A 415-nucleotide genomic window follows, 5' to 3' on the forward strand; every position below is an offset into this window, starting at 1 on the left:
GGGGACTGGGGTGGGAAAGGGATGGGGATGGGAATGGGGTGAGAAAGGGATGGGGATTGGGGTGGGAAAGGGATGGGGATTGGGGTGGGAAAGGGTTTAGGGTGGGAAAGGGATGGGGATTGGGGTGGGAAAAGGATGAGGATGGGGATGGTGATCGGGATGTGACAGGGACGAGGATGGTGACGGTGACGGGGCTGGTAATGAGGGCAGGGACGAGGATGGGGCTGACGATGAGGACAGAGCTGGTGCCGGTTCCAAGGCAGGCTGTGCCCGCAGGTGAGCGCCAACGGCAGCGTGGTGCTGAGTGAGGTGGTGGGAACCATCAAGCTGAAGGTTTTCCTGTCGGGAATGCCAGAGCTGCGCCTGGGCCTCAACGACCGCGTCCTCTTCCAGCTGACCGGCCGTGAGTGGCGCA

The sequence above is a fragment of the Corvus brachyrhynchos genome, unplaced genomic scaffold, assembly GCF_000691975.1.
Source record: "Corvus brachyrhynchos isolate BGI_N302 unplaced genomic scaffold, ASM69197v1 scaffold704, whole genome shotgun sequence".
Classification (NCBI taxonomy): Eukaryota; Metazoa; Chordata; class Aves; order Passeriformes; family Corvidae; genus Corvus; species Corvus brachyrhynchos.